Genomic DNA, 21,078 nt, shown 5'->3' on the forward strand with positions numbered 1-21,078 from the left:
CAAAAACAATAACAAAAAACAGATAAAGAATCAGAAAGTCTGACAGGTAGGTCTATTATGTTAGTTGAACAGGGATGAATTATTTTATTACCTTAAAATTTCCTTCAGCATACAGTGTTTTAACTTGAACTGATGGTTAAGAGGATGAGGTGCAAGGGGATTTCTTACAATAGGTAATTTTATAATGGAAAGTGCTTCTGTTTTTATGTTGGCTTGTTCACCCTGTCCAGTAGGGATAACCCTCCTGAAAAGCAACACCTAGGGAATTTTTTGAGACTTTTGTCCTACCTTATTCTTCCAGGGTTGTTGTCAGCATTGGATTTTGTTGAAGTCAATCCTCAGTTGGTCACTTTGAATGAAGAGGCAAAGGCTATGGTTAGTCTGGCAGTGAATGTAATTGCTTCAAGTTTTGGTCTGACAAGGGACGGAAGACACATTGTCTATGTCAAACTTCCTACTCCAAGTTCACCAGATGAATCAGAAAATGAAGAACATATAATTAGGACATACTGTGCACTGGCAAATTTCACAATGGGCATTCCAGAGTTGTAAAGCATTCAAGGGGACAGATATTAAATGGTCGGCTGGGTTGATATTGCCTTAATGACAACATCTATATATTTTCACAATTGTAAATTTTCCCCTCTCCATTTTGGTGACTAATAATACTATTATAAATGTATTTTTTTTAATTTACAAGGTATTGATATGTTACAGTACTATGTAAATTTGCAGAAGTCATAAGCCACATTTATTACCTAGGTATATCATACTCATTTTGTCATTGTTCCTTCACATCGATGTGGTTTTTATGGCTGCCGTTCCTCCTCCCAGTATGGCTACACAGTGTATCCTTGGACTGTTAGCCCACAGCAGCAATATGCTTATTCCATTCCCTAACAACATTCATCCACAGGGCCAAGGTTCTGGTCCACAAACCTTTCCCAATAGTAATTTCAATGCTTGTGAAAGAATTGTAATAAACCAGGTCTTCCAGAATAGCTAGCTCCAATAAGATGATGATGGAAAGCTGCAGCTTGTTGGTTGTCACTTTTATGGAGAATGGAGAATCTTTTGACTTTTGCTCAAGTTTTCACTTGTGTTTACTAGTCTGTTCTTGGTACATTCCAATTGGTCTCATTGCTCCCCCAGCTCTTCTGTGATTTCTGAGCAAATCTCGTCAGTCTGTAGCAATCAGATGAGAATGCTCAATACTTTGAGTGTCCTTGTTTAGACTTTCAATGCCTTGAAGAAGCAATGCACTTTATGATTGTAGCCAATTCAGATGCTCATTCTCTAAGGTATAGCACCATATGTCACGTCCCTGGGGCCCTAGGTATGACCATCAAAGGTGTGCTTCTTGCCTCCTGATGGAGTTTTCCAAGGTCCTTCTGGTAGTTTTGCAGCTTAGATATCATGGGGTTTTGGAAAGACAGGGGTGCATACTGTAGTTCCTTCTTCATCTCTGAGCGAGCGTTTCATTTGCTTCCTGGTGCTTTTCATTAAAATCTCTGATCAGCTTCTTTTCTTTGGTCCTGATCGTCCCCAGCAGCTGCTTGTAAGTGTTCATGGAGGCTGTGGAAGATTTTGTATAGCTTTTCGAAATGCTCTGAGGAGGCTGTTGAGGTGGCCATGGTGAGGCATGCTCAGGAAACAGCCACTGAGATTCTGGGCACTGGGTCTGTGGTTGGTTGCCCAATCCTGAAGCCATGTGGTCACCGCTGCTTGGGAATGAGACGCTTCTGGTGCCACAATCACAATTTGTTTTTCTATATCATTATTTGCCACACAATAAAACTTCTTTGTTAAATTTAAATGTACACCTGATGATAAATTTCACTTCTTGCAGTTCTTTAACTAAATCCTATATGCTAACTCAACCACACTGAACATTTACTATAATAGGTTAAAATATTTTCCTTTTTGACCAAGTACCTTCATGCTCTTCTATGTAATAATTAACTTTTGCAAGTTAGTAAGTTGTTCATTGAATAGACACAAAGTATGATAATTATTTTTTTTAGATACATAAAGAAAATATCTTCATGTCCCAGTTTTGTCTTGCACTGGACTGGGCATGTAGCTCAGTGGTAGAGTACTTGTCTGCATGTGTGAGACCTTGGTTTGGATTCCCAATACTCCAACAAGCAAAACAACACACACACACACACACACACCACACCCAAAAAAAAATGTTTCTTGCATTATTTTCTCTTCTTTGGGAATGGAAAATTGAGATTGTTTAATAAATTCTCTACCCATTTTCTGTAGTTCTGTTTTAGATGAAAGCTTGCTCATTCCATGTGCTGTAAAATTCCTCTGGGTTTACTTACATTAGTTTTGGCTGGATTCATGTTTAAAACATCTCATGGGTAAGTAATTTATTTAAAAGTCAGTGGTAAAGAGTAGAGTGAAACAGACATTATTACCTCATGTAAATATATGATTGCAAGGCTGATGTGATCTGACAATATGTATAATCAGAAAAATGAGAGCTTACACTCCATTTATGATCTATCAAAATGCATAAATGCATTCTACTGTCATGTACAAATTAGAACAAATAAAAAAGTAAAATCCTATCCCTAAGTACCTCAGAATGTGACTTTATTTGCAAACAGGATTGTTGTGTATATGATCAAGTTACAGATGGAGTCATAATGAGGTAGGATGGACCTGATACCCAATATAACTAATGTCCTTATAAAAAGAGAAATTTGGACTCAGACATGAAGAACATTATATGACAACAGAGGCAGAGATTGGAATGATGGTGCCACAAGCCACAGGACATCTGGGTGAGCTCAATAAAATCCCTTACCCCTTAAAAAGAATTTTTTTTTAACCAAATGATCTAGGCATGGTGGTGAATGCCTGTAATCCCAGTGGTTTGGGAGGCTGAAGCAAGAGAATCATGAGTTCAAATCTAACCTCAGCTGTGGTAAGGGCTATCCCAGAACAAAAATAAGGTACATGGCACACTCAGTGCACATGCCCAACTATGCTGTAACTCTGTTGCAGTTCTATAGTATAGAATACCCAATCAGAATGTATGTTACCATGTAGGAGAGACAAAGGGGCTAACATGTAATGGGGGGATTAACACTCTGCTGCACTCTGGGTTCATTCAGCCTTTGGATACAAGTCCACTGGACCAGTGCCAGCACTAACAAATGATGCTTCCCGCTGAAAGCCCTGGTGTCCTATCTCTGTGTGTGAGAATCCTGCAACATTTCTTGGGAGCTCATGTCTGAGATTTGGAGATGGTGATTTCAATTCCTTTGTCATCAAGATGCAACCCCTGAGATGCCAGGAGAGGTGAACTTACCTGGCACCAGCAGGCTGATTGATCTGGAGTAGGTTGGCCCTCCAAGGGGTCACTAGATAAAAAATTAGTTAGCAAGGTATTTAGGGTTGCCATATGGCACCTGGGCCACCCTGACCAGTTCCCTTAGTTTGACTGTTGATAAGAAATGATCCTCTCTCAATCATGTTGGCTGCAGGCTTGTCTGGAAGAGAACTGTAAAATTATGATGGTCAAGGTGACAGCTCCCTCAAAATGCTGACAGAAATCTTGGAAACCAATTCTGTCTGGGGAACCAGAGGATTTCCCTGCCTTATGGACCACTGTATTCTCTGCTGCCACCTGCACTTTCCATACCTACTGCAGCTGGAACCCTGCCAGAAGCTGCTCACACCTCTGAGGCTACTCCTCTCATAAGGTCACCTGAAATGCCCCTGACTGTGGCCACCCCAGAGCTGCCAATCTTAATCTCATATACTCCAGCTAAGAGCCAGGAGGACTCTGCTTGCAGCCCCCCTCCAATGGACACCAGTGCCCTAGATGCCACTGAGAACCCAGGAAACAGCTACTATCATCAGGATCATCAGGTGCAAGGGGGATAATGCACACTCATATGGTCTTTAACACCACTAATCTTCTTAACTGGAAAAACCATACCCCCTCCTTTACTAAGAAACCTCAGACTATGATTTAATGCAATCCACCATTCAGACCCACAAGTCCACTTGGACTGATTGTTTCCAGCTACTTCTAACTCTGTTTTTCACTGAAGAATTGCTACTTAATTACCCAAACCATGTTAAAGTGGTTGGAGGAACACACTCCAGCAGGAACTGTGAATGCCCAGGCTTATACCTAGAGCTAATTTCCTCAGAAAGATCCCTGATGGGACCATAATGATGACCAGGGATATCAGATGCTTGAACTTTATCAAGAGGCTCTTTCAGGCTGCATGAAGGAGGGAGGGAGAAGGTCATGAACATGAGCAAGACCTCAGGCTTCAGGGACCTGAAGAAAGCTCAAGTCAATTCTATGAGAGGTTATGCAAAGTGTCCATCTGTATACCCCCTTCAACCCAGAATCAACTGAGAATCAGTGAATGGTTAGCACAGCTTTTGTCCATCAGGCCCAGGGAGACATGTGGGGTAAGCTACAAAAGTTAGAAGGTTTCACTGGAATGAATGCCAGTCAACTACTGCAGGTTGCAATGAAGTATTCACCAACTGAGACCAAGAAACCTGATATGAGGCAGACCAGAAAATGAAGAGGAAGGTAGAACTGCTTGCTGCTACCCTAGTGGAACAGCCTGGGCATTTCCAGAGAGGTGTCTATCAGGTTGGAGTCAAGGCCAGATAAATAGGAACACCTCACCCAGAGGAGAGACTAGGATAGAACCAACATGATCATTGCTATTAAGATGGGCACTGGAAGAATGAATGCCTCCAACAGTCAGTGAATTATTCCCCAGTCCCCAGATGAAGGGGAAGAGGCTGAGTGGTTCAAGGGCAGTACCAACAACTGCGACAACCATATGAAGCCTCTGAGGATGATTTTGTTGTATTGATCACCATGGGAAACTGTGATGAGGACTAGGACAGACTGGGCTTCATTTTGTTAGGCTCCAAAGAGCCTGTGGTCTGAATGACCAGTTGGTAGGGGTGAATGGACAGACTTCATGGTTGATACCTGGGCAGAACATTTCATGGTGACTCAAACTCTGAGCCCCCTCTTGCAGAGAAAAACCACTGTTGTGGAAGCCATAGGTAGCTGAATTCATCACTCTTCTTATTGCCTTGACAATGCAATTTAGGTGGCCATGAAGTTACTCACAAATTTCTATACCTCTCTGATTGCCCTGAGACTTTAACAGGTTGGAACCTGTTGGGAAAACTGCAGGCCCAGATAACTTTCAACTCTCACAGCCAAGCTGCCTTGACCCTAGGAAAGCCAGAAGTGAAAATCCTGACTCACAATCCCTCAAGGAGAAGAGTGGTGCCACTATATTCTCAAAAGCCACAACTTGGATATGAGATTCCTTTCAATGTGCCTGGGGTGTGGGCCTGAAGACAATCCTCCTGGACTGGTCTGCAACATACCCTGAATAGTAGTAGAATTAAGCAAGAGGCTGGGCCCACCCACCAAAATCAATATTTCATTCCTTGCAAGGCACAAATTTGGATCTAGAGTCACCTGAAGAGACTTCTAAAATATGGTATCCTCTGACCCTGTCAGTCATCCTGGAATACACCTCTCACTCTTTTTAAAAATTTATTCTAATTAGTTACATATGACAGATGATGTATCATACATAATTTACATACATACATTTATGTATGACATATCATACATAATGGATTATAATTTCTCATTTTTCTGATTGTACATGTTGTAGAATCACATAGGTCTCCTTATCACCATACCTTCTCCCCTCTCTTCATGCCCTTCTACCTAAAGTTCTTCCGTAGTGCCCTCCCCTTAATATGAATTAGCATCTGCATATCAGAAAAAGACATCAGCCTTTGGCTTTTGGGGTTGGCTTATTTCACTTAACATAATTTTCTCCAATTCCATCCATTTACTGACAAATACAAACCTAGATGCCCTTCAATAGAAGAATGGATAAAGAAAATGTGATATATGTGACTCAGCTTTAAAGAAGAACGGAACACACCTTTCTTGCCAGTCCAGAAGCCGGGAAGGTAATCAGTTGGTTCAGGACCTATGAGCAGTGAAACAGGCCACTGTTACCTTACATCTAGTTGTCCATAATCCCTATATTCTCCTGGGATTCATCTCCACTGAAGCTGCCTTCTTCACTTGTCTGGACCTCAAGAATGCCTTCTATATCCATCTGGACCCTCAGAGTCAACAAATGTTTGCATTGAAGTAGGAAAAACCTGAGAATGGAGACAAAGTCTAGTTTACATAGATCTGACTGCCTCAAGGATTTAAAAATTCTCTTTCCATTCTTGGAATCATGTTAGACTCAGATTTAAAAGCCTTCACAGCAGACTCACATAGCTGTATGCCACTCCATTATGTGAATGGCCTACTGCTGGCTGGGGGGATGCAGGAGGATTGTAAGACAGGGACACAACAACTCCTCACTTCTCTATGGGAAGCTGGCTACAAGGTTTCAAGGAAAAAGGCCTAAATATGTTAAGAAAATGTCGTATAGCTTGATTTTTGCCTATCCCAAAGAGAATGCCAACTCAGCCTGGAGAGAAGTCAGGCCATCTGCTTAGTCCCAGTTCTTTCAACCCAATGCCAGGATTGAGATTCCATTGGGGCAACAAGTTTCTTTAGAATCTGTGTACCTAATGTGTCTTTTTGGCAAAATTCCTTTATGAGGCCACAAGTTGGGGAGAGAGAGAATTTTTGTTATGGGAATGAGCCCAACAAAAGGTCTTTGAGGAAATCAAGTGGGCCCTCATCAATATACCCAACTTGGGACTCTCAGACACGTCCAAGTTCTTCTTTTATGTGCACAAGCATACTGTTGTTGCAGTGGGAATTCTGACACAAATGTTGGGTTCATGGCCTTGTCCAGGGGCATACCTCTCTAAGCAACTATACTTTGTTGCCTGAGGCTAGCCACCATGCCTATGAGCACTTGTGGCCATGGTTCTCTTAACATCAGAGGCTGTCAAACTGACTATGGGACAAGAATTAATGATCTGAGTGCCACACAGTGCTGCTGATGTTATTGGCGTATAAGGACTATATTGGTTGATTAGTGCTGGGATGGTCAGATACCAGGGAATGCTGTCTGAAAATCCACGAATTCACCTAGAAGTAGGGGAGACCTTAAACCCCATGACTCTACTGCTTGTTTGACCAAATCAACCGGATCATGACTGCATTGAAATCATGGATGCATTATTTTTCAGCTGACCAGATGTAACAGACCAGCCTCTCAAAGATCCTGATGCTGAGTACTGGCAGTTTTATGGAAAAGAGAGAATGCTTTGCTGGGTATCTGTGGTGACCCTAAATTCCACCAGTGAGGCAAAACCTCTGCCAAAAGGAAATTCAGCACAGGAAGCAGAACCCATTACACTGATCCAAGCCTTTCAAGTGGCAACAGGGATATGTATCAATATATACAGACTCAAAATATACCTTCACCACCCTCCACACACATGGAGCTTTGTATAAATAAAGGAGCCTAATCAACTCAGGAGGAAAGACAAAGTATGGCAAAGAAATCATTTAACTCCTAGATACTATATAGGCTCCTAAAAAGGTGACAGTCATGCCTTATCAGGGATATCAAAGGGTAAATGCCACCATCACTCAGGGAAATAAAAAAGCAGACTAGGAGACAAAACTTGCAGTCTCCAAGGGGACAACAGAACCAATGGCCCTAACTGCTGTCCTGTTCCCTAGTCTGTTGGCAGAAAGGGATCCTAATTACTCACAAATGAGACCACTTGATTTAAAACTGAAAATGGTAGGCACCTCCCCAGCGGATTCTGGATATTTGAAGATGGACAAATAGCAGTTCCTGAGGCTCTAGCTCCAGCGTTTGTCAAGCAGTTACACCAGGAGATTCATATAGACTGGATTGCTCTCAAGGCTACACTGGGTGGACATTTCTACATTTCCCAGATATCCAGAAAAGCTTGAATGGTGTGCAAACAATGTGTGAAACATGTTCCTGGAATAACCCTTATAAGGACTTAAGGTCTCCTTTGTGGTGCAAATTGGAGTGGCCCCATTTGAAAACATAGTTGTGGACTTCACTGAGCTCCCTGAGTCGAAGGCTATAAGTATTTACTAGTCTTTGTGTATATTTCCTCAGGCTAGGTAGAGGCCCTCCCTACTTGCTCAGAAAAAGCACATGAAGGGGATCCGATCTCTCCTAAAGAAAATCATTCCTTGGTTTGGAATCCCACTCACATGGAATTAGATAATGGGCTGGTGTTCATGGTTGAGGTGTGCAATTGGTGGCAAAGGGGTTGAGGATCACCTGGAAGTTATACACTGCATACTGTCCCCAGAGCACTGGGAAGATGGAGTGATGAGCCAAACTCTAAAGTTACAACTAAACAAACTGTCAGAAAACCCACCTATTACACTACACTGGAATCACCAATTTCTTTGTTAAGAATTAGGTCTAACCTTCCTAGACAGGCAGGGTTCTCCCCTTTTAAGATTCTTTATGGACACCCACCTCTCATTATAAGAGATATGTAAGGAGATATAAAAGATTTGGGCAATATTATTCTGAGGTGGCAGATGCAGGTTCTTGGCTCAACCCTAACTACTATACACCATTGGGCTAGGGAGCAGCTTCCTAAAGCCTCTTTGGAAGGGTCCATTCACTGTCTTTTTATCCACACCTACTGCAGTGAAGGTGGCTGAGGTGGTCCCCTGAATTCATCATGCAGGGTGAAATCATTCTCTCATGACTGGGTGTGCATTCCCAATCCAGCTTCACTGGGTGCCGGGGTCCAGCCCTAGCAGGGATCAGGGGTCCTAGGTGGATGGGAGGCTTCGGCACAGTAGAGAAACAGCACACAGAGACACCAAGTGTTCTGAGGCTGAATCTCTATCTTTATTTTTCTGCCAGCTTTTTTATACATTTTTTCTTTAGTGATGATTATATCATTTTATGGTTAGTTCAAAATAAAAAAAAACAAACCTTCAAAAGTACAATCTATGCTTCTTCTCAAAGTACACATTCTCTCTGTATGACAGCCCAGACCAAAACAATCTTATTTCCCAGCTGGATTAAAATAACCTTGTCTCCCAGCTAAATTGAGGGCAACACAATCTGCCTGCCTTTAACCTTCAGAACAAACACTTCACTGGATTTTCTGAGAAACCACCCCCACCATGAACTCCAGTGTTTTACAGTGAAAAGCTTTTACCATTATTAAAAGGCAAAGAAATCAACTTATAGTTAATATTTAGTCTATTATAATTTCATACAATGCCAGACTACAATCTTATTCTGATTCTCAAAGAATTAGACTAAACATAGGAAAAGCACAAATTATATTTATGACTAGCCTAAATGTTTTTATTATGTAAAGTATAGAATCAACTATTCTAGAATCAAATATTAAAACCAGGAAAGCAACAAAGGCTAAACACCACATCCAAGCTCAGAAGAATGTCTCCTTATCCATTATTATTATATTATTATATTATATTAACATATTATATTATTACGAAAGCAATCACAGTTTCCTTTAAACTCAAGCACAGCTACAATTGTTTATTTTCATATATTTTATCTAGGTACTACTGCTAAATTTTTATTGTGTACTATTTTGTGTCCCAATACGGTAAAACTTTCCCGATGTTTTTCCAATAAGTTTCTAATGATATGTCGATTATTAATATTAAAAAGCACCATTTACCCAGCTATCCCACTCCTTGGCCTATACCCAAAGGACTTAAAATCAGCATACTACAGAGATACAGCCACATCAATGTTCATAGGTGCTCAATTCACAATAGCCAGATTGTGGAAGCAACCTAGATGCCCTTCAGTTGATGAATGGATAAAGAAACTGTGGCATATATATACAATGGAATATTATTCTGCCATGAAGAATGATAAAATTATGGCATTTGCAGGCAAATGGATGAAATTGGAGGATATCATGCTAAGTGAGATAAGCCAATCTCAAAAAACTAAAGGATGAATGATCTCGCTGATAAATGGATGAGGACATATAATGGGGGGTAGGAGGGGTTAGCGTTAGGGTTAGGATTAGGTTTAGGGTTAGGGATAAGGAGGGTGGTAAGAATGGAGGAAGGAAGGACTGTATAGAGGGAAAAGAGGGGTGGGAGGGGTGGGAGGGAAGGGAGAAAATAACAGAATGAATCAAACAACATTGCCCTATGTAAATTTATGATTTTTAATAAAAAAAAAAGCAACTACACACGGAGACATGCCATGCCTATGGCCTCTAAGAGGGAGGACGATCAACAGAATCATGTCAAATGTTGAGTCCTCTATTCCAACAGACTATGTCAAGTGTCAGATCCTCTATTCCAACAGATCCATGTTAAATGTCGGAGTGGCAGAAAATAGACATGGCAACTGGGCAAGTTGACCATCTGAAACAAGTGAGATGCATTCTGAGAGGATACCAAGGACAACAGTCCTACTTCAGTCACTGCAGAAGCTGACTAATATACTCATGGCAGAAGCTTGAGATATTGAATGCCTGCTGGGATAAATGGGCTATTCTTATTTCCTCTAGTGACCTCTTCATTATAACGTTTTGATACTTTCACTCTTTATTCCTCTCTGTTTTCATGGTCGAAGCCTTAATTTTTGCCATAGAATTAACAGAGACTACTGTGACTGAATGACAGGGGGTTGAAAAGTTTCTATTAGCAGTCTTTCACCTCCTTTTGATAGGATATTTTGTTGCTTTTGACTGTGTCTGATCTGGTTCCATTTGTAGACTTAATTCCCTCATCCTTTGACCTATGTCTTCACATGACTCAATCAGGCTAAGGCATCATCACAATCCTATTTTATCATACCCATTTCTCCTGTAAAGTTCCAGGGATGTGTATACATAATAAAGACCACCTATTCTGTCTGCCAGCATGGGGACCAATATACTTGTTTCCACCCACAGTACTCCCCAACTGAGGAGTAGATAGAGGTCTGAAGTGGTAACAATATGGCAACCAAACCAAGATCTTAATTCAAAGTAGCCAGTCCTTTTTGATATATTTCCATCCTTTTTGATATGTGTCAAGTCATAGATAAGTACTGATCTTGATGATCTACCGAAGTTTGTGGAGGACTCTCTTGGAAGCAGGACTACAGGTTCAATTGTAAATACATGTCTGAGCAGCCCTAAATCTGGATACACTAATAATAATGGTTATTCTCGCTCCTAGAGCTGTGTTTCTTGGGCCATCTGGCAGGGGAAAGGTAATATAACACTCTTCCAAAAGTGTGTTTCCACACCCCATGGCAGTTCAGAAACCTGGAACCTGGTTAATTTTACTATCCTTCACCTAGGAGATTCAAGATGAAAAAATGGCCACAAAGTTGGTGGAACACAGATCCTGGGCTCAAATACACATCAGAAGTCTCCAACTCTACTTGAGTCTTCCTCCCACCAAGTTTTTCATTCCTTTTATGAAGAGATGAAGATTAAATTTCCCATTTACATCACAATCAGAAACTCTTTCTAACCATAGCAGAAATTATATATTAATCTCTTCTTGCTATATGTGTGGAGGAACTAATATGGGGTTCAATATCCATGGGAGGCTAAAGAGCTAGACCTTCATGATCCCTATAATTAAACAACATCTCCCCATGCAACAACTGGTGTCTGATTCCTCAAAACTTCAATTATTGGTAAATACTATCATGTCAAGAGGGAAAACAGTTTAATATATCAGTCAGGTCTTTAAAATGTCTGGGACAAAAATTCTATAACATAACCAGAAAAACCAGTGGTGGTGATCATCGAATCACACAGAAGAAAATCCTCACCCCCTGTTGAATTTTTCTAACCTCAAGCAAACCTGGGATAATGCCATCATAGAAATCATATGGTAAGCGCCATGTGGACTATACAATATATGTGGAAGGGCTGCCTATGCTATGACTATACCTATGATTCTGGTCTGGATCTTATGTATTGGGGACAATATGCCCCTCCTTTTCCTCCTTTTATTAGCCAAATGGGCACAATTGGGATCCCAGTATATGAAGACTGAGAGGCCCAAAGTGAGTGGCGGGTCCTGGCAATTGGTAACTGGAAAGATAAAAAGTGGTCCCTGAATGGATAATTCACTATTACGGTCCTGTCACCTGGGCAGAGGAAGGATCCTATGGGTACTGTACTTTGTTTTTATTGTAAACAAATGGGATACATGTTGTTTCTCTGTTTGTACATGGCATAAAGGCATACCATTTGTGTAATCATAAATTTACATAGAGTAATGTTGTTTGATTCATTCTGTTATTTTTCCCTCCCCCCACCCCTCCCACCCCTCTTTTCCCTCTATACAGTGCTTCCTTCCTCCATTCTTGCCCCCCTCCCTAACCCCAACTCTAACCCTAACACTAACCCCTCCCACCCCCCATTATGTGTCATCATCCACTTATTAGTGATATCATTCCTCCTTTGGTTTTTTGAGATTGGCTTATCTCACTTAGCATGATATTCTCCAATTACATCCATTTGACTGCAAATGCCATAATTTTGTCATTCTTCATGGCAGAGTAATATTCCATTGTATATATATGCCACAGTTTCTTTATCCACTCATCAATTGAAGGGCATCTAGGTTGGTTCCACAGTCTGGCTATTATGAATTGAGCAGCTATGAACATTGATGTGGCTGTATCTCTGTATCTCTGTAGTATGCTGATTTTAAGTCCTTTGGGTATAGGCCAAGGAGTGGGATAGCTGGGTCAAATGGTGGTTCCATTCCAAGCTTTTGGAGGAATCTCCATACTGCTTTCCAGAGTGGCTGCACTAATTTGCAGTCCCACCAGCAATGTATGAGTGTACCTTTCTCCCCACATCCTTGCCAACACCTGTTGTTGCTTGTATTCTTGATAATTGACATTCTAATTGGGGTGAGAAGGAATCTTAGGGTGGTTTTGATTTGCATTTCTCTTATTACTAGAGATGTTGAACATTTTTCCATATGTTTGTTGATTGCTTGTAGATCTTCTTCTGTGAAGTGTCTATTCATTTCCTTAGCCCATTTGTTGATTGGATTGTATGTATTCTTGGTGTAGAGTTCTTTATAGATTCTGGAGATTAGTGCTCTATCTGAAGTATGATTGGCAAAGATATTCTCCCACTCTGTAGGCTCTTTCTTCGCATTGCTGATAGTTTCCTTTGCTGAGAGAAAGCTTTTTAGTTTGAATCTATCCCAGTTATTGATTCTTGATTTTATTTCTTGTGCTATGGGAGTCCTATTAAGGAAGTCTGGTCCTAAGCCGACATGTTGAAGATCTGGACCTACTTTTTCTTCCATAATCTGCAGGGTCTCTGGTCTGATTCCGAGGTCCTTAATCCATTTTGAGTTTAGTTTTGTGAATGGTGAGAGATAAGGGTTTAGTTTCATTCTGTTGCATATGGATTTCCAATTCTCCCAAGAACATTTGTTGAAGAGGCTATCTTTTCTCCATTGCATATTTTTGGCACCTTTGTCTATTATGAGAAAATTGTATTTACTTGGGTTTGTGTCTGTGTCCTCTATTCTGTACCATTGATCTACCTGTCTATTTTGGTACCAATACATGCCGTTTTTCTTACTATTCCTTTGTTTTAGAGTTGAAGATCTAGTATTGCAATACCCCTTTTCATTCTTTCTGCTAACAATTGCTTTAGCTATTCTGGGTTTCTTATTCTTCCAGATGAATTTCATAATTGCTAGCTCTATTTCTGTAAGGTACATCATTGAGATTTTAATTGGAATTGCATTGAATCTATATAGCACTTTTGGTAGTATGGCCATTTTGACAATATTAATTCTGCCTATCCATGAACATGGGAAATCTTTCCATCTTCTAAGGTTTTCTTTAATTTCTTTCTTTAGCATTCTGTAGTTCTCATTGTAGAGGTCTTTCACCTCTTTTGTGAGACTGATTCCGAAGTATTTCATTTTTTTTGATGCTATTGTGAATGGGGTAGTTTTCCTAATTTCTCTTTCTGAAGATTCCTCACTTACGTATAAAAATGCGTTGGATTTATGAGCATTGATCTTGTAACCTGCTACTTTACTGAATTCACTTATGAGTTCTTAGCATTTTCTGGTGGAATTTCCTGGTTCCTCTCAATATATAATCATGTCATCAGCGAACAGGGACAGTTTGAGTTCTTCTTTTCCAATTCGTATCCCTTTAATTTCTTTGGTTTGTCTAATTGCTCTGGCTAGAGTCTCAAGAACGATGTTGAATAGAAGTGGTGAAAGAGGGCATCCCTGCCTTGTTCCAGTTTTTAGGGGGAATGCTTTCCGTTTTTCACCATTTAGAATGATATTGTCCATGTGCTTAGCATAAATGGCCTTTACAATGTTAAGGAATGTTCCCACTATCCCTATTTTTTCCAGTGTTTTGAGCATGAAGTGGTGCTGTATTTTATCAAATGCTTTTTCTGCATCTATTGAAATAATCATGTGATTCTTGACTTTAAGTCTGTTGGTATGGTGAATGACATTTATTGATTTCCTGATGTTAAACCAACCTTGCATCCCTGGGATGAAACCCAATAGATCATGGTGTACTATCTTTTTAATATGTTTTTGTATGCAATTTGCTAAAATTTTGTTGAGAATTTGTTCATTAAGGATATTGGTCTGAAATTTTCTTTCCTTGATGAGTCTCTGGTTTAGGTATCAGGGTGATATTGGCTTCATAGAATGAGTTTGGGAGGGTTCCCTCCTCTTCTATTTTATGGAATACTTTGAGAAGTATTGGAATGAGCTCTTCTTTAAAGGTTTTGTAGAACTCGGCTGAGAACCCATCTGGTCCCGGACTTTTCTTTGTTGGTAGGCTTTTGATGACTTCTTCTATTTCATTACTTGAAATTGGTCTATTTAAATTGTGTATGTCCTCCTCGTTCAGTTTAGGCAATTCATGTCTCAGGAAACCTGTTGATGTCTTCAAAATTTTCTATTTTGTTGGATTATAGATTTTTCAAAATAGCTTCTACTTATGTTTTGTATTTCAATCGTGTCTGTTGTGATATTTCCTTGTTCATTCCGAATTTTAGTGATTTGGGTTTTCTATCATCTTCTCTTTGTTAGTGTGGCTAAAGGTTTATCAATTTTGTTTATTTTTTTGAAGAACCAACTATTTATTTTGTCAATTTTTTGTATTGTTTCTTTTGTTTCAATTTCATTGATTTCAGCTCTGAGTTTAACTATTTCCTGTCTTCTACTACTTTTGGTGCTTGTCCTTTTTCTAGGGCTTTGAGCTGTAGTGTTAGGTTGTTTATTTGTTGAGTTTTACTTCTTTTATTAAATGCGCTCCATGAAATAAATTTCCCTCTAAGTACTGCTTTCATAGTGTCCCAGAGATTTTGATATGATGTTTCTTTGTTCTCATTTACCTCTAAGAATTTTTTAATTTCCTTCCTAATATCTTCTGTTATCCATTCATCATATAATAGCATATTGTTTGATCTCCAGGTGTTGGAATAGTTTCTGTGTTTTACTCTTTCATTTATTTCTAACTTCAATCCATTATGATCTGATAGAATACAAGGTAGTGTCTCTATCTTCTTGTATTTGCTAGCATTAGCTTTGTGGCATAATATATGGTCTATTTTAGAGAAGGATCCATGTGCTGCTGAGAAGAAAGTGTATTAGCTCTTGGTTGGATGGTATATTCTATAAATGTCCATTAAGTCTAAATTATTGATTGTGTTATTGAGATCTGTGGTTTCTTTGTTCAATTTTTGTCTGGAAGATCTGTCCAGTGGTGAGAGCGGCGTGTTAAAATCACCTAGTATTATTGTGTTATGGTCTATTTGGTTTCTGAAATTGAGAAGGATTTGTTTGACATACATGGATGAGCCACTGTTTGGGGCATAGATGTTTATGATTGTTATATCTTGCTGATTTATGCTTCCCTTAAGCAGTATGAAATGACCTTCTTTATCCCTTCTGACTAACTTTGGCTTGAAGTCCACATTATCTGAAATGAGGATGGATACTCCAGCTTTTTTGCTGAGTCCATGTGCATGGTATGGTTTCCCCATCCTTTCACCTTTAGTCTATGGGTATCTTTTTCTATGAGGTGAGTCTCTTGTAGGCAACATATTGTTGGATCTTTCTTTTTAATCCAATCTGCCAGTCTATGTCTTTTGATTGATGAATTCAGGCCATTAACATTCAGGGTTATTATTGAGATATGATTTGGTTTCCCGGTCATTTGGTCCATTTTTTAAATTTTAATTATTATTTATTTATTTGGCACGACTTGGTTCCTCCTTTATTTGACAATTCCTTTAGGATAATTCCTCCCTTTGCTGATTTGCTTCTTTGTTTTTCATCTATTCCTCATGGAATATTTTGCTGAGAATGTTCTGTAGTGCTGGCTTTCTTTTTGTAAATTCTTTTAGCTTTTGTTTATCATGGAAGGATTTTATTTCATCGTCAAATTTGAAGGTAAGTTTTGCTGGGTATAAGATTCTTGGTTGGCATCCATTTTCTTTCAGGGCTTGAAAAATGTTGTTCCAGGACCTTCTAGCTTTTAGGGTCTGGATTGAAAAATCTGCTGATATCCGTATTGGTTTTCCCCTGAGTGTAATTTGGTTCTTTTCTCTCACAGCCTTTATAATTCTGTCTTTATTTTGTATGTTAGGTATTTTCATTATAATGTGCCTTGGTGTGGGTCTGTTGTAATTTTGTGTATTTGGAGTCCTATTAGCCTCTTGAACTTGATTTTCCATTTCATTCTTCAGATTTGGGAAATTTTCTGATATTATTTCATTGAATAGATTGTTCATTCTTTTGGTTTGTTTCTCTAAACCTTCCTCAATCCCAATAATTCTTTAATTTCGCCTTTTCATGATATCCCATAATTCTTGTAGATTGTGTTCATGATTTCTTACCATCTTCTCTGTTCAACTTTGTTTTCAAGGTTAAATATTTTGTCTTCAATGTCCGAGGTTCTGTCTTCCAGGTGTCCTATCCTACTGGATATGCTTTCTATGGAGTTCTTAATTTGGTTTATTGTTTCCTTCATGTCAAGGATTTCTGTTTGGTTTTTTTTCAATATCTCTCTTTATTAAAATGATCTTTTGCTTCCTGTATTTGCTCTTTTAACTGTCAATTGGTGCGATCATTCAATGCCTGCATTTGCTCTTTCATCTCATCATTCAGTGTGTGCATTTGCTCTTTCATCTCATCATTTGCTTCCCTGATCATTTTAATTATGTACATTCTGAACTCCTTTTCTGTCATTTCTTCTGCCATGCTGTCATTGGGTTTTATTGATGTAACATCTAGATTTGTTTGGGGCATTTTCTTTCCTTGTTTTCTCATATTGTTCAGGTATCAGTGGACCACTGAGATATTGCAGATTTCCTCCACTGACTTACAAAGTCCCTGAAGATTTCTATATATCCCCTCTTAGCCTTCAGTAGGCTGAAGTCTTGGAGGAAGTTGATAATGTGGTGCTCCACAAGGAAGCTGCCTCTCTAGGAGTGGTGGCCTTCAGGTGGGGTATATTCCCTGCTAGTGGGCAGAGGTGCTTCCACTTGTTGACCAATGGTCATCCAAAGGGGAACTAGGCTGTGGGCTGAGACAAGGCCTGTTTGGGCCTGTGTCTCTGGTTTTATCGTCCTTGTGGGGAAACCTCACCTGGCAGGGAAGACTCACGGGGTTGGGAGGTCTCGCTGGTCAGTTCCCCTCCTAGAGGTTTCCCTCAATTTACAGCTACCACCTGGGCTGGGCTGCCTTCCTCTGCAACATTCCCAGGGGCCCGGCCCTACCTCCTGGGCCTGGGAGCCTCACCATTCACACATGAATCTCCTTAGGCTGCCCCTCCTCAGAGAATCTGTCCGCAGTCCTGGAACCTTTGCTCTGCCCATAAGCGTGTCTCTGTGCGGCTCTTCCACCAACAAACCTCCTAGGTCCTGGGACCCTGCTCTGCACCTAATTGCCTGGCTATGCAGCCCCTCCTGTGAGCAGCCACCTGGAGCTCCGTACAATCACTCCGAGTCCCAGCGACCAGCCACACGCCTCTTCCTCCAGACAGCCGCCCGGTGTTCCAGTGTGGTCACTAGGAGTCCAAGCAACTCACTGCATGCCTCCTCCTCCCACCAACCACCCGCAGCCCTGGGCAGTAACTCCGAGACCAAGTGACCCGCCCCGTTCCTCCTCCTCCTCCAGGTAACCCCCCGGGTGTTCAGGAGCGGTCACTCTGAGTTGCTCTGAGTCACTCTGAATCCACGGAATCCGCTGCACGCCTCCTCTGGGCAGCCACCCGGAGCTCTGGTGCGGCCACTTGAGACCAAGCGACCCACCACACTTCTCATCCAGGCAGCCCGCTGGTGTTCAGGAGCGGTCACTTTGAGTCCAAACAACTCACCACTTGCCTCCTCCTCTGAGCAGCCACCTGGAGCTCTAATGCAGTCACTGCAAATCCAAACGACTGGCCGCACTCCTCTTTCTCCTCCTCCTCCTCCTCCGGGCAGTCCCTGGTGTTCAGAAACGGTCACTCTGAGTCCAAACATCTCGCCACGCAGCTCCTCCTCTGGCAACCACCCGTAGCTCTGGTGCAGTCACTCCGAATCCAAGCGGCTGCGCTCCTCCTCACCCTCCTCCGGGCAGGTCCCCGGTGTTCAGGAGTGGTCGCTCTGAGTCCAAACAGCTTTCCTCACCGCTCCTCCTCTGGGCAGCCGCACAGAGCCCCAGTGGTTGCCCCGAGTCCCAGCACTGTGCTGAGCGTCCTCCTCTATGACGCTCCCAGTTGTCTGAGTTCACTGTTCCAGTGGGGGGGAGGGGTGTCTCGCCGGGCAGCTCTACTTCAAAAGTTACCTGCGTTCCGGGACTATCGCCCCATCCGAGACGCCTCCCCAACGGGAGAGACTCACCTGGCTGCTTTGAGTTGGTCCCAAGTCTCTCAATATCTCCTCTTTTGAATCCTGAGTCCTGGAGCAACATGAAATGCAGCCACCCTCTAGGCCACCATCTTGAAACTCCGGTACTGTACTTATATATGTTAAACTATATCATCAGGTTACAAGCTGTTGTTGAAATTATAACTAATTAAATTTCAAGGGCCCCAAATTTACTGGTCAAAGTACTAAAATGCACAATGCTATTTATCAAAACCACTTAGCCCTAGACTACTTCCTTGTTTCTGAAGGTGGAGTATGTGAGAAATTTAACATGAGCAACTGTTTTTTTCAAATAGATGATGAAGGCAAGGTCATAGAAGAAATCATGGATTGTATGAGAAAGATTACCCATATCCTGGCCCAGACCTGGAAATGTTGGAATCCTGGGGAACTATCTGGAGAATGTTTTTCAACTTTTAGGGATTCAAAACTCTCGTAATTGTTGTGGTTTTAATGTTGGAGGCCTACCTACTCCTACCCTGCCAACTACTCCTGTTATAAGATCTGTCTCAGTCTTATGAAGGCCATGGTTGAAAGGAAAACTTATGCAGTTGTTATGATGTTGTGTAAATACAAGCTGTTGAATCAGAATGATGCTCTTTGACACTGAGAGGAACTGAGTATCAAAGGGGGGAATATGGTAAGTGCTCTCTGGGAACAAAAAGAAAGGGATTGTGGCCAACTCAGTGTGTATGTGTATCTCTGCTGGAACTCTGTTGCAACTCTGTCACAACTCTGTTGCAATACTATAGCCTAGAATATCTAACCAGAATGTATGCTACCATATAGGAGAGAGACAAAGGGGCTAAAATGTAATGGGAGGCTAACAGGTTATTTAAGGCAACACCCCATTGTTCTTGGGGCTCATTCTTTGGGTAGGAAACCTCCAGGCCAGTGCTGGCACTAATAAATGCTGCTTACTGCTGAAAGCCCTGGTGTCCTGTCTCTCTGTGTGAGAATCCCACAACACAGCAACTTGGTGAGGCCCTAAACAACTTAGTGAGACCCTGTCTCAAAATAAAACTTAAAAAGGCATGGGGATGTGGCTCAGTGGTTAAGCACCCCTGGGTTCAATTCCTGGTACCCTCCCAAAACATTAACCAAATGAGTGATCTTAAAAAATAAACCCAAGATATATGGCTGAGAGAAGAGGGAGAGATGGATGGAAGTAAAGACTATCTTATTAAATGAAACGAAACCAATTCCTAAAAATCAAAGGTCATGTATTTTCTCTGATATGTAGAAGCTAATTCAAAATAAAAGGAGGGGTCAAGAAAAAGAGAGAAAGGAGGAAAATGGGAGAGAATTTTATCAAAATAGAGGAAAAATCAACAGAATAGATGAAGTAGATTGAAGGAAAGGAAGGAGAGAGAGAGAGAACAAAGGAATAACAATGAAATGAATCTGAATGAATTTTGTATGTACATTCATAAATATACCGCAGCAAATTCCAATATCAAGTATAACCACTGGACAGTAAAAAAAAAAAAAAAAACTACAAGTAAATTTCAGAAAGATCACTCGAGGACAGGGAGGGACAAAGGGGGAGGGAAGAGCAGAGTGGGGGGAAGTGCTGGGGACTGAATTAGAGCAAATTATATTCCATGGTTTTGTGATTATGTCAAAGTATATCTTCATATTATGTATAACTAAGAATCAATAAAAAAGAAAAATGAGGAAATAATAAAAATGCACATCATTTTGAAATAAAACGTATTAAAAATTTAGAAAATCAAATGTAAATGTCATGTTTTCAAATCAACATAGCTCTTTAATTTTTCTGCCTATAGGTTTTCAAATAATAATTTGAAATCAAGGATTTAGTATTTTTATTGTTGGAAAGGCAATGTCCCTTATAATTGAAGTTGTGAAGTTTATTTTTCTTTTATTAACCTTAGACATATTGCTAAGTGACTGTGAAAGCCCATAAGTCTTTCAAGTAATGTGACCACTCTGGGATTTTCTTGGGTTCTTTTTGGCACCATCGATGCTTTATTGTTCACTATTTACCATGCTATTTGGTTTCTCCCTGTTAGTTTTCCCACCTAGTAAAATTCTGTTGTGAAAGTAGCAGCTCAGGAAAGAGAAAGAGAGGGTGAAGCTGGTTGGGCCATAGAAACAAGGTATAGAAAAAGAGATCAAAGCCTAATTTAGGATAAGTATTTTTGACTCCTGCCTAGGATAGAGTGT

At 40.7% G+C, this 21,078-nt stretch overlaps 1 pseudogene across 1 annotated transcript; it reads right to left on the reverse strand.

The window, feature by feature from the left end:
* Window positions 1–772: 772 nt before the first annotated feature.
* On the reverse strand, window positions 773–1,634 carry LOC306671014 (vesicle transport through interaction with t-SNAREs homolog 1B-like; annotated as a pseudogene). The gene has a single exon. The product of its transcript is annotated as a vesicle transport through interaction with t-SNAREs homolog 1B-like (transcript).
* Window positions 1,635–21,078: the final 19,444 nt, after the last annotated feature.

Source organism: Sciurus vulgaris (assembly GCF_902686455.1).
Source record: "Sciurus vulgaris genome assembly, chromosome: 10".
NCBI classification, from domain to species: Eukaryota; Metazoa; Chordata; class Mammalia; order Rodentia; family Sciuridae; genus Sciurus; species Sciurus vulgaris.